Source organism: Bombus vosnesenskii, unplaced genomic scaffold (assembly GCF_011952255.1).
Source record: "Bombus vosnesenskii isolate JDL3184/JDL3185 unplaced genomic scaffold, Bvos_JDL3184-5_v1.1 scf7180000014936, whole genome shotgun sequence".
NCBI classification, from domain to species: domain Eukaryota; kingdom Metazoa; phylum Arthropoda; class Insecta; order Hymenoptera; family Apidae; genus Bombus; species Bombus vosnesenskii.
This window is the reverse complement of record NW_022883729.1, coordinates 6,272-20,730: the sequence shown is the minus strand read 5'-3', so window position 1 is coordinate 20,730 and position 14,459 is coordinate 6,272. Positions and strand designations below refer to the sequence as shown.

At 33.9% G+C, this 14,459-nt stretch overlaps 1 pseudogene; it reads right to left on the bottom strand.

Moving 5' to 3' along the window:
• Window positions 1-475: 475 nt before the first annotated feature.
• Window positions 476-10,959, bottom strand: LOC117240794 (annotated as a pseudogene).
• Window positions 10,960-14,459: the final 3,500 nt, after the last annotated feature.

Here is a 14,459-nt window from a genome sequence, read left to right as displayed (position 1 = left end):
AGTTACTTTGTTGTTGCGGATGACCGTAGTCCCAATCGATCTTCCGTAGATGATGAATGTCTTTTGGTTTCCGAACAAACACTTTTCACTATCCTGGCAAGATCGCCAAAATGTCACGTAAAATAACAAAATAAAAAAAGGAATTTGAGGTAAAAACAAAAAAGAAAACTTTATTTTTTTTCTAACATCAATACACTTTACAATCTACTTCCGAACTCTAGGCGCGACTTTCTAAGACTGACTCTTATGATTTTACTTTCGATCGGATCCGATTACTTTCTTTTGTCATCCCTCAACATCCCCACCGTCCATGCATTTGCTAGGCGTCCGCGATCGTTGCCACGTGCTCTTTCTTCTAGAACCTTCGGCGGAAGGACCGTTGGGATGTTGATGGTTCATTAGACACTTCAGCAATATTGCTGCCGATTGTCGCCGAGTGCCGCCACATCTTTATCTCTATCGTCAGTCGGTCGGATTTGAAGTATGCCGGTCGTGACACTCTCATCGAATTCCTCGCACTGCATCTAGAAAATGATCGGAACATGGCGACCGGTGGTGTCTCCTCGTCCTCGCGTTTCCTGTCAAAACATTGCGTTTAAAAATATTGAATTCAATCGCTTAAAGATTTGAATAACTTCCCAACTCGATCCTTCTCTTCTGTTCAAAAGATTTAAACGCATTTGAAGAAAGAAGATAGTCCAGTTTTCTTTTGAGAGATTTAACAGATTTTAAGAAGAAAGTAATGCGAAAGCATACGAAGATGTAGATCTAACAGAATGCTTGAGAATCTTGAACTTCGAGCTTGAAGATCTGTGAATATCTTTGAAAAAAGGAGATCGAAAGTTCCTTTATGTGGTTTTACCTTCCGATACAAGGTACATCCCACATCTTCTGATCTTTTCCAAAATCCTCGCCGTCCTGCAGCGTCTGCGGAAGATCCTTATTCAATGTTTCCGGCAAAAAGAGAGTCAGAAGACTGCCCATAATTCCGAGTGTGCCCAGCACAAGAAGAGGTAGGAACGAGGACACAACATTGAGATAGACTACGAAGGGCGCGAGGATACTAGCAACGTATCCCATTATATGTATCAAAGCTACACCCTGAGCTCTAACCACAGTTGGTAATACTTCAGCCGCATATCGGAGACCGATATTGTATGAAATGTTTATCCAAAATCTACCGATAATTGCCAGAGAAGCTGTATATATACCTGAAAAAAAATTTTAGCATTAGTTTTTAATTCTAATTTTTTATGAAATAATTTTAGAAAATTTTAAGGAATAAAAAGGGAAGAAATTATTTTATCTGTCTGTAATTTGTCTGGTTGTCTGCAATAGTTGATACAAGCATTTGCTAAGCTTAATATAAGCGTGCTTAGCTCTAAGCTAAGCACAAGAAATAAACTTCTTATCTATAAAACGTTAATCTAGCCAATTTGAATCTAAGGGATTGTATTATGGATTACGGCTACTGAAAGCCATATAGCACTGCTGGAGCGCTGAAGCCCATCATTTTGAGGACTATTGCCAACGCCCTTTGATATATGCGGAAATACGAAGCGATCTTATATCAAAGCAGTAGAAGGGGAAATAAAATATCTATACAACGGATACATGATAGGGCTTGGAAACTATTCTAGCAATGTAGCAAATAATCTACAAGCATTTGCATGTTATAAATATTCCAAAATATACATTTTCTTCCTTTCAAAAAGCACAATGCTATACAAATGAAAAATATTCGTCTGATTAAGTCAAAATTATCGACTTAGGTTATTTAGATTGATCAGTAATATAGAAGGGTGAATATATAAAAACGAAATGTACGAACTATTGGAAACGGCAGAAGCCCAGATGCTGAAGATACCAGAAATGACGAGGGAACCACACGCCAGCCATCTTCTGCCCCATCGATCAAGAACGAGCGTGAGGAACGTGTCAGCAGGCAGCTCGGTTGCTGCAGCAATCGTGAACGTAACAAACACGTCCAGGCCTAAATTATCGACGTTTCGTACGTGACCATCGAACACCAAAGAAATCGCCATCCTATATTTCGTAAAACAATTTCATATGATAAAGAAAAGCACGCTATCGTATTTCATGTGAGAAGCAAATTCCTTGCTTCAGAAATGAAGTATTTTTAGACAAAAGATATAAAACTGTTCGTGAGATTTTTACAAGATACAATTCCGATTTTACGTCAATCTATTTGATATCTGTTTAATAGCGATACGAACCAAATAACAATAAATAGAATCGTGATATTCCGTAGTCGTGGCGTTCTAAATAGATCCAACACGGAGTACGTTTTGTCTGCTTCCTCCTCTTTGCAGATTCTGGCACAGGTTTCCTGTTATTAGCAAATTTTTAACTAGTTAATGTCGTTTGTCTGTTTTTCTTACAAATTTATGTGAATCTGTTATGTGTACAAAGATTACGATAAAATCCGGAAGAAAGTTTATGTTATATTTGTATGAGACGATCCTTTCGAAATAGTTTACTTGGACGTTCGCAAATTTTTTCATTTTATTTTATAAAACATCAAACCTCTGAAAGTCGATTATCTCCTTATATCGTACATTAATGTTAATATTGCCATGATCTATTCATAGACTGAGCAGTTTCCAAATGTTTAATCTATTTGTATAAAAATTTTCAAAGATAAAAACAATATACAAATTCAATAAATTACAGAAATAGACAATAACAGACAATAACAGAAATTGACAGCAATTTATCGCTGGCAATTTAGGTGATGAATAAGATATAAAATTACTAGGTTGTAAACAAATTTTCATTACGTAAAAGACCCAATTAGACTTCTATTCAAAGAAAATGATTATATGATATGCTTAAAGGCATATAAATTGGTATTTATAGAACGCACATAAAGCAGGAAAGATCATAAAAGTAGAAAATACGGAAAAGATTGCGGTAATCGGTTTATTTACCCGGAATCGTCTATAGATGTCATCGGGCACCTTGGTGCCGTTGATTCGCTCGAATTTACCAAGGATTTTAATGGCCCTGTCTGTCTGACCTTCCATTCAGGCGATCCAGGGTAGAATGCAAGTTGCAAATGTGAAGAATATTGCGATCGACATATTCGCCACGAATGTCATCCGCTTTGGTCCAACGTATTCTAATACTGGAATAAAAAACATAATATTTAGAAGAATCATCTGTGAAAGAAATATTCTGTGAATAAAGAATGGAACAATATATTAGGTTGTCGCAGAAATTTCGTTCGTCTCGTAAGGAGATAATAGACGCATACTATTTTTTGTTTTATATTATTTTATTGAATTATATTCATTGGGACAAAATAGATCATACGTAATTCAATAAAATAATATAAAACGAAAGAAACTGTTGGGGCAACTTAACGCAATATGAAGAAGAAAAATTTGAGTTACAAATATATAAAAAGTAGATATACAATATATAGATTAATTTAACAAACGTGTTTAGTTCTACGATTAAATCGTGTTTAGATCTAATAACAAGGACTTTAATAATTTCCCGATGATTGTTCAAGCCCATTTAAATTTCCGTAAGTGTTTCGATACTTATCGACAAGAACACGTTTCTATTTACGAATTATACAGGGTGGTTGGTAACTGGTGGTACACGCGGAAAGGGGATGATTCTACGTGAAAAAAGAAGTCGAAAATATAGAATAAAAATGTTTCGTTTGAGGCTTTGTTTTCGAGAAAATCGACTTTGAATTTTCGCTCGGTACGCGTGCACTTTATCACGTCTCGTTATAACGGATCTCACTGTAGATCGTTGTCTCAATTGACGTTATTTTTAAAATTTTTTAAATTTTTAAATTTTTAAATTTTTAAATTTTTAAATTTTTAAATTTTTAAATTTTTATTCTATATTTTCGACTTCCTTTTTCGCGTAGAATCACCCGCTTTCCGCTTGTACCACCAATTACCAATCACCCTGTGTTTCTTAAAGATACAAAAGGTAGAATCACGCATAACTAGCAATATCATAAATTAATTGTGAATAAACAGATCGTTAGAGTCAAAGGATCATTTACATAATTCAAACACGAGCGTGTGTTACCTTGTTAAGCTATTTATGGTAGATATTGAAAGATCGATAAGCCTGAGATACATATTTATGTCGAGATGAACATTCTCTACGGAAAGTCGAGTCTAATTCGATGAAAACAATTGACTTCCTGAACGAACATATCGATATATATCCACAATGCAATGACAAGTAAATATTACTCTATTTTCGTACAAGAAAACAGATTAAAACGATGAGAAGTTATCTTGAACAATTGAACTGACCTTCGCGATGAATGAATCTCGCAATTTCACGAATACGTAGACGAAATTAATGTCTGGTGCGTATACGTCCAATAAATTAGAAACGCAAGGTTGTAACTCTTTAATCGTATAACAGGACAAGATGCGAAAAACACGTGGAAATATATCATAGTGAACAACGTCTATTTGTAGTTGCCGTAAAATAGAGAGTAATTGCTCTTAATGAAGCAACCGTGTTAGCCACTTAATAGTGGCTTGCTTCTAATCCGGAATCACCTTCAATTAGTTGTAACTAGTGGCTTCCTGATAATTACCGCTCAGTGGTTGTTTCTTATTTTTTTTTGCTTTATTATAATTGCGATGCTCGAACCATGTTTACCATGGAACTCGCTTCCTTATTTAAAATCACTTTGTACCATTGATTTTTACTTTTCATGCTTCATAATGAACCAATTTATAATTCATAATAAACCAAAATGACGAACGTTCGTTTAAATCACGAGTTTCAGATATTTCTATTCTCTAAAATTACCCGAATTAATTTTTATTAAATAAAATAGCTATAGGATAATTCCACAAATCAGATATTTTGAGCAAATATCTCGGAATTTCCTGTTTGATTCGCCGTAAATTTTCCCAATACGCTCTGGACCTCCTACATATATATAACGTGTCTATACATAACTGTTAATTCATCATTTTCTCGTAATCCTAACAAACAATGTTTAAAAACTTTAACTACATTTTGGATTATTATCTCGCACGAATAAATTTTAAGCTATTAATCGCTTTCCTGAAAATCTGGGTTGGTTATCAGCTTCGGTACGAGACCATCGAGTAACTCCGGTACGCATGAACGGAAATAATCTCCCAGTTATATCCAAATGTTTAATAATTTTCTACATAAAAATTTAATGAAAAATAAGAATAGAAGAACCTCGCATTACAAAAATCAACTTCCATGAAATCTAAATATTATTTATGCTGTCTGTAATTTTCAACATCTTCTTTTGCAAATCATCATCACCATCATCATCATCACCATTGCGACAGCCATTCTAAAATATATATATCATTAATTTAATAGAAAATAAGAGTAGAAGAACCTCACGTTATAAAAATCAATATTCATAAAACCAACAAAATATCGTTTTTTAAATATATGTATCATTCAGTTTGTATTGCCTTTACAACGCGTAGATAGGGCGAGGAGGTCTCTTCTGAAGACGAGATATTATTCTCATAGAAAGGATACAGAAAGGAGAAGAAGACGTAAAGAAGCTTCTCTGAGACCACTCGTTTCATCACTTCGCCTTTCAAGGTTTACTGCCTTTAACATTACATTATTCGCGCAGAAAAAGTATTCGCTTTTCTCCCAGCTGTTTCCGTCACCCTGTAATTTCATATCGTGTTACCGTTCGATCAAAAGCGACAACTCATTTATTGTAAACGAGATTCCGTGCGGCACAGTTAGCAAAGATAAATTACAGACGATCGTATTAATAATAATAATCTGACCGATATCTCGCAATGCGACCAATCGATAAACGCGAGAACCGTCCAACGCAAGGACGTTGTTAACGTTTCGAAACTGATTAACGTTCGTTCTCTTCTTTCTTTTCTTTCGTTTCTTCCTTCTCGCCTGTTGGCTCGTAAAAGTATCTTAGCATTTATAGACATTTTTTATTTATTTATATTTATTATATATGATGGTATCATAATTAGTACAACAAAGTATTATTACGTTTCTGTTATATATTCATGAATATATTGGAATTTCATTAGGATCGTAATAAAGTCATAATAATTATATCGAATATGACGTCAGAATTATAAATACGGTTATTATAATGCAGAGTTTCAATTAAGTAAATTTAAAAATCTATATACAAGATACAAAATTATTTAGCGTAATTATATATTTCACAGTAATTACAAAAATATTTAATTATAAAAATAGTCAAACATTTATTATATTAATAAATCCCGATATTTGATAACCATTTATTACATGTTTAAGATAACTATTTATGCTGTATATTTGTACTAAATAAATGTTTGCATTAAATATCTCGTAACTTCTATGTGCATCTTCAGAAATGCTTCAAACTTTACCAATATAATCATCACAATGCTAATGAAATTTCAGAATGTTTTATATAACACATATTCTACATACATATAAATTTTCTGTGGAAAATGTGTAAATGCTTTTATAAACTACTAGGTTTATACGCTTTGCAGTCTCATATTTTCCTCCCACTGTTAGCATTATCTGCAGTTTGTATGTGAGTTGTATGAAGTTGATCGAATTCTACGCTTTCAACGAGCTGGTCGAGTGAGGTTCTGCTTGAATAAATTATAAATCCTGGCAGGAAGAAAGGCACGTGTTATTGATATCAACTGGTTAGCTGGAATGTTGAATAGGAATTTAAAGAACCAACTCAAACTTTATCGATAATAAAATATGGAAAATATGACTGCAAATAATGACGTGAAAAATAATGGAAATATTCTATAGGATATTTGAATGTTTATTAGAGAATTTTAATAATAATATGGAACATAAAGAGGAAAGAAATTCGATGATACTAAATAATGATGATACTGAAAATTTCAGTGATTTTTATTAATATAAAATTAACATTAATATAAATAAAAACAAAATCTATTATAAATGATATAGACGAACGTTTTAACTAAATATCGTTAGAAAGAAAAGTGACACAAGTATACATACGAAACAATACAAAAAATCCGCATCTATCTAGAGAAATTTGTTATGCATTTCAAAGTCTGTATAAATACGTATACTAATACATAAAGCTTCTAAAGCTCTAAAGTTTTAATGTTTAAAAAAAAGTACAAAAATATTTCTATTAAAATATATATGATATTTTCCACGGTATTTTCTACGTAGTCTCTACAATTAAGGATTTCCTCGTTCCCATCGATTTTCTTCTAGTTGTGAGACCCTCGGATAATCACGTCCCTTTCATTTTATCTTCGCTACGCTCGATTATAAATACGGAACTGAATATAGAATTATTTGTAAATCAATGAATCCGATGATGTAATTTGTTACGCGCTCGAAACGAATTAGTATCACTTATCTTAGTTTCAATCAATACGAAATACGATTTACACTCGTACAGATCGAGCCTTCTTTCTCAATATTTCCGTCGAATATTCGTGATCAATCGTTTAATCGACCTTGATAATTAGAATAGAAATAAGAAAATTCGAACGCCAAATCATTAACGAACCAGCCACTTGCTCACGAATCTCGTCAACTTGACCTTGTTTTGTCGAACAAATTGTAAATTTTTCCAACCTCGGCTTGAGTCATCGATTCAGGGTTAATGCACGTCACCTGAGTTTCTTTGGTCTCGATTTTCACAATTGGAATGCTGTCTGCAGGACAAACTTGCTATTCGATCAAGAAAACTCGTTTCAATGACTCGTCTGATGAACTTTCAATCAGCGTTCTTACGTTTCAACAGAGTCTCTTCAAAGTTTCAAGACAAGGGTCTTAACGCTGTACTTTCAGGGTATAAAATATCTTTCAAGACAGAGACTAGTCTAGATTTTCTCTTCAGTATATTGATATTAGAACAATAACTGGAAAATATATTTCTACAGTATTATAATTGAAATTTTTTCATGTAGAGTTATAATAAAATTTTGTATTATAAATTGCCTGTATTATGGATATCAGACAATGAATTATCGATCTTATATTAAACAATTTATCAGAATTTTCAATGGAATATTTAAAATGTTACTTGATTGTTTTATATTATTATGTGATATTTTTACGAATTTTAAATAAGTTTGCTAGAAGAAGATGTTCATTTTAATTAAAACCATATACACGTATGTATATATATACATAGATTTATAGTTGTGGAAGCGTTCGTTGTAGAACCATTCATTCGTTACCTTTGCTTTCCGTTGGGAAGTGAAAATTTATGAAAACCCTGGTATGCTATAGTTGTCCAGAAATGAAAAGCAATTTTGAACAACTAATCCTTTGTAATCAGAATATTGTCTCGTTAAAAGAGAAAACAAAATTATAATTGATCGCGAGTATAGAGGGAAAATATTAGTATAGAAAATGATTGCGAACTAACTACCTTTAAATATTATAAATATTCAATGGTATATATAAATCCAAATATCTTAAAGTTTCATATTTTTATCTTGCATGAAATTCTTATAAAACAGGAAAATTAATTTTTCTCTGTCTCTCTCCCTCTCTTTGATATAAACGCCGCAGTTAAAAAATAAATATGTATGACCTCATGTATATTCATATGTATTTAAGCATCTTCGTAACTTTGAATGGTTTTCTATTCATTTAAATTGTTGCATGGCAACGTGAGTTCTGTTGCGAAATTCATATACTTGTAGAAACGTCAGTCGTGAATCAAGCATAACAACAGTTTTACAGTATGTTGTAGAGATTACTTTGTTATTTAAACTTAGAGATCTTCCCGCTTACAGTAATTACAAAAAGTAACTGTACACTATCGTATTTAAAACGGCATTTATATATACCAATTAATTAAGACTAAGTCTTAAGATAAGACTGATTAAAATATTAGCTTTCGTATCATTTGTAATACTTTCATACATGCTTATAAATAATTAATGCTATCAAAATAAAACGTAAAACCTGATTTAAAAAAAAAAGGAAATAAGGATACATACGTACAAGTACTTTTTGTAGCCACTGTGTGGCTTTCAAACTCAATTCCAGGGCAAGAAAGAAATTATTGAAAAACGGTTACCTAATATGTACATCATAGTGAAGCAATTATCAAAGGCGAATTGTAATATCGTAGAATAAATTTGAATTAGAGATCGGTTGAAAATAGAAAAAACCGTGTACGTCGTCCTTCTGTGGTTCGTTTACATTTAAGAGCGCCTATGTGACTAAAGTAACCTAGTTCTTACAGAGATATGAAAAAAACAAGAAACAACGTTAGAGCAGAAGGACGGTTTCGTGTTTCAAGGGCGGACGACCGAGAAGTCAGAGTATGCGAGTCGAAAAGCGAGTGTGTTGCGAAAGTCAGAGCTAATTGAGTCGTTGAAGAGTAGAGTCGTTAGAGGTTTCGAGTTGTCGAAGAGTAGAGTCGTTAGAGGTTTCGAGTCGTCGAAGAGTAGAGTCGTGAGAATTGATAGAGTTGTTAGAGAGAGAGTGTGTGTGTGTTAGATTCGTTGTGACAAGAGTGATCAAATAACTGTAAAGTTATTTGATATAGATACGAGTATTGCATTTAGTTCCGTTAAATAAATATCGTTCTCTGTCCAATTTATATCTGTATATTCAGTTTAATATTAATAAATTGTAAGTAATCGAAAAAAAATTTCTATCCTTATTTTTCGATATTACAGAATCCAACGAAAAAACGACACAAAGTGAACTGCCAGAAGCTACCCGTGAACGCAGTAGCCACCCCAGCGAGAAATCCCATTAAATTAGCTCAGAGCAAAGCTGGTATTCTTCCATATTGATCAGCAACCCATCCAAAAATTAATCCTCCGAAGATAGCGCCGATGAAGAAGATACTTTGAGCTATGGTTGGCAATGCATCATACTGACAAACCCATCCCAGCTGCAACAGAAAACTACAGTCGAATGATTTACTTCTGATCACGATCAGCATCACAGAAATCTTATAGCAATTTCAACGCCTCGATTAAACGAATTTTCGATCAAAGTTTCGAAATTCCTAATGAAGCGCGTCTCTGTCCTTTTTTCTTTCCCTTTGAGGAAAAAAGAAGGAGAAGCTTAAGACCCTGCGCGTTCTCGCGTCCTTCTTCTGGATGCTTCCTACCCCTCGATGAATAATTCTCCTCCTGACGAGCGACGCAAAGTTCATGGAAATCCACTGGAGCAAAAAGTCTTGCAATTTATGTCGAACAAATCTGCGTGTTCGCGCTGTTGCTCGTTATAACGTTTTATTAAAGTTTCTTTTCAATCCGATATTTTCATTTTCAGTTTTATCGCAACCTAGTTTTATCAGCTTTCATAATTCGAAATTTTTTATCCTTTTTTTTCTTTAAGTATTTTTATAAATATTTATTCGATTGTATTTTATTTGGCAATGTAACGCTTGAATTTAGAATGTACTCTGTAATTTCACTACATGCACTAATTATTACTGCAATATGTACTAGTAATTCTGTTACGTACTATAATTTTCCTCTGTGGAAATCGACATTGTTAATTTTCCCACTTCTGAACTATCGATCTTTCCACAAACGTTTATTCGACCCTTTTCATCGTTCTTCTTTCTTTCCAAAAACTGTACACTACGCTTATTTTTTATCGAAATAGATCATGCAAATAATCGAATACGACATACACAGTATAAAGGGATTGATTGATAGGAACAGATAAAATATTCAAAAAGCAGGAAAGTACAAGTCGAACATTTTCTGTCACCTCGGATGCCACAGACGCATAAGGGACGGTGGTATAATTAAATTCCCATCCTTGTTGGCAATCTTTCGTTGGTCACGATGGGTCCGGTACGTTGCTTCCATTTAGCAAAATTTCCGTGTAATTTACATCGTACATGCTGCATCTCGAGTAACCTTCGCGGTTGACTGGTATCGCCAGCGACAGCCTGAAACGAAGGAGAAGATAACGTAGATTGGTTCACGGTCTTCGATGCCGATGGACGTTCCGACAAGCGAGTAATTAACGTTCTATTTGAAACTCGACAAAAAACATTGGGAATCTCGAGTATTTGTTGAGCTAATAATATTGATTGTTAGTCGACTCTGATAAAACGTATTTGATTGGAATTTCATTTAAAGCGAAGAAAGTTATTTTCAATTGTAGCTGGATGTACGTTAATTGCTGTTTTCCTGTCTTTACAAATTACTCATTCCTTTGTTTCATCAGCTTTTTCGATTATTATTGTCTCGTATTATTATTGTCGAGTATTGTCTCGTGGTTATTATCTCAACGCTTTTATCGTGTCAATTTATTGCGTTGTGTTCATACGGGTTTGTAGAATATATAATAAACAATGCAATGAGAAATGAAAATAAGAAAATTTTGAAGAATTATTAAATTAGGTAAATTGAAGGGAAAGAAGTTCTGTGAAGGAACTGGATTGGATCTAAACAGATAATAAAGAAAGATGATCCAAGATTTGCGACCTCCGACGTATGTCGAAAACACTTACTCATTAATAACGAATGTCATTAAGATAATTCAGTGACGGTAATTGCGTCTGTTATTCTGATGAATGTTACATAACGAGATAGGAAGTCGATGTCATGATGACTGGCGCTGTCTGAATCAAATCAACCCTATTAACAACCAGATAATACCGTCAAACGATGTTTACATTATTATAATATGAAATCCAATTTGAAGGCTTCGTGAATTTCTATTATCCTTCAATGAAATTATGAAATAATGGCGCAATTTAATGATAAAGATTATTATTATTTCATTAGGCTTGCTGTATAATTTGCTAGATTGTCTTCAACCAGATAAATATATCAATAATTTTGGCAATGGCTATCATCACATACTTTATCGAAAGAGAAAACATTGGTTCTCTTTGATTTTCGATCGTTGAATCGTCGAAAGAAAACTTCGCGGCTCAGAGAAAGTTCTCCTACAAACACGTACATAGCATAAAAATCGGTAACACGCGGAAGTTCTACAGGAAAAAAATCAAAAAGACTTGCTGAGCAAGGCAAGAACTTTTCAATAGAAGGTGAGCATAATAATAAATAACACTTGCACGGATGCTTGCGGAGGAGTCGTTGACACAATGTAACAGTAACGGTACTAGTCGTAATTAACATACTATCGGTAACATTATCGTGATATCGAAATTTCTTCCCACAAGATCACCGATTAATTGCATCGATTTGCGAAATTCTTAGTGTTCGATGATTATCATAGTCGAGGAAAGGTATTTACAAGATATTAACATCCGCATCTAATCACATCTCGTAGCATCGCGACTTATCACGCGTATCGCCTAACCTTTACATGAATATTGAACGAACGAACACTTCGAACGCATTATGCAAGTGTACGTTACGTTTTTCATTCGCTGGTAAAAGCTTTCAAAAACGAGTTAATGAGCGAATGATACGTGGCATGCGCGAAAGAAACGAATGCTTGCCCATAGAATAGCTGAAAATGATTCGAAAAGTATACTAGCAAAATAACAATAGATTCAGATGATAACTGACCAGTCGACCAGGATTAGTCACAGTCTTTTAACAATTCTATCGATTTTTTGCTACTATTATACTTATTTACTCCAAAGCTAAGATCCTACCTAGGCTAAACTAAACGTTAACTATGACTCACAGTTGGAAAATGCACTTATCTTATACGTAATCATTTATCAATTACTGAGTTCGTTAAGTTCTATTTTTGTTTGCTGAAAGGAAAAAATCTTCCATTAATTAATCATCGCTATATCGTTGTTTGCTATTGTCTTTCGTCTGATCGACAATCATTTACCCATTCCATCGTTGTAGAACTCTTCATTTCTGGTTCCTATAATCTGGTATTTAATATCATCGAATTTATTTGGAAGCACGTGCACGTGCCAAAAAATTAGGTCACGGAAGTTTTATGCATTTCTGTGAAATCTGAAAGGGCAAAATTGCAAAGTACACGCGTGACACGTGAAAATATATAAAACATCGGAAAGTAGCACGCTTTGTAACGTTTAATCGAGGTATAACAATTTTTTATCCAGCTTCTAGTTTTTTCTTTCGCTTCCTTTATATTCTGAAAAATATGCGTAAAAATCCGCAGGCTACGTATTATGACGTAAACGGAATGGAACGAATCAATAATAGAATAAATTAAATAATATTAATATTAAAATATTAAATAATATGTCGGAGATGAAAGGAAAGCCGAAGCCTTTCCTTGGAAATCTTGGGAACATCCTCTAGTACCTTAGCCTAGATTTTATTATAGTTGTAATTGCTTACGATTTGTAATAAGCGAGATTGGGTTCGAGGTGACAATAGGTAACGTAGCCACGGTCACGGGATGGATGTTTTATCTAACGGAGGTCTGGAGTGGTTGTATGTGTTTTCCGAGAAATGTGGTTGTGGCGGCATGCGGCCTCGAGAGCGGGCCGAGCCACGTGTGATGTTGCCTCGAAGGTGCCGATGCAATGGGACATACATTGTATTAGTAATCAAAACTCCAGGCAGAAACTGCCTAGCAACGGCGTTTGGAACTTTCTCTATGCTTCCAACGAGTGTGCCTAGCAACGGCGTTTGGAACCTTCTCGATGCTTCCAAACGGGTATAGAAAACAAAATGCAATCGTACAGGGAGAAAAATCTCCACGAGGCTGGCATTCTTGCGATTGCCTTGGAGAGTGATACATCGAGCATTTTCGACGATCGCATTTGCGTCTAAGTTAGTTTCGCTTAGTAAGGGGTTATCCCGGTGACCGTGGATTCGTTTGAACTCAAACATTGCTAATAGTATTATTTAATTTAATTATTCGTAGATCGTATTATTCATTAGGCTTAGTGTTTGTTAGACTTATTATTAGTCGTACTTATTATTTGTTAAGCTTAGTGATAGACCTGTATATACGTGTAAATAAAATCTCGGCTTTGTGAAACGATGGCTAGTCCACATGAAGAGTCGTCGCGCGCCCAAAATTCGAATCGTGATCCGACAAATATTAATATTAAAATATTAAATAATATTAATATTAAAATATTAAATAAAAATATTAAATAATATTAATATTAAAATATTAAATAATATTAATATTAATATAAAAATTATAATAATAATAATCGATAATAAAAGAAATTAAGGACAATGGAACACATATTCGATTTATACTAAATATCCGCGGCTGTCCTGATATTTATTGCCAGTCGCGTACATACGTTCAAGTTATAATTTCTAATACCATTAGAAAGTTAGGAGAATTTTAATCGAGAACGAGCTCTATACCCTTTGAACGTAATTTGTTCGTCACTTCTCTGCACGCGGTAAACACTAACGAGCAGCTCTTAAACAAAAGTATTTGTACGTTATGGTCAACAACGGGGTGACTAGTTATTAGCGCGTTCTCCTGTTTCATTGAAATTTTAATTGCATCAACGTAGTACGTTCTATGGTCGACGTCTTAACACA